The sequence below is a fragment of the Galeopterus variegatus genome, unplaced genomic scaffold (assembly GCF_000696425.1).
Source record: "Galeopterus variegatus unplaced genomic scaffold, G_variegatus-3.0.2 Scaffold9618, whole genome shotgun sequence".
In the NCBI taxonomy this organism is placed as follows: domain Eukaryota; kingdom Metazoa; phylum Chordata; class Mammalia; order Dermoptera; family Cynocephalidae; genus Galeopterus; species Galeopterus variegatus.
The window spans coordinates 23,107-23,429 of record NW_007735729.1 but is presented as its reverse complement, the minus strand read 5'-3'; positions in this window follow the sequence as shown (position 1 = coordinate 23,429).

The following is a 323-nucleotide window of genomic DNA, read 5'->3' as shown; positions in this document are numbered from 1 at the left end:
TCCCTGCAGTGGTACTGGTCCAGGGCTCAAATCGTCAGGAGGTGCCTGATTTTATCCTTTAGGTTTGTTTAGGCTTTGAAGAAAAGGGAGTTTTTGAGGTGAGTACAACAATGATAGCCATGCAGTAACGAAGCTTCTAAGTAATTAGTGATGCCTAATTTGAATAAAAAGCTTAACTCAAGTATGGACCAGATAAAGAATTTCTTATAGTCAAATTGTTCAAAGCCCAATTCTCTAGCGAGCTCTATTTTTTACCCATCCGTTCACTCTAAATACCTCAGTGGAAGGAAGCATTCTGAGATGATCTTTGAGATTTCTGGCCT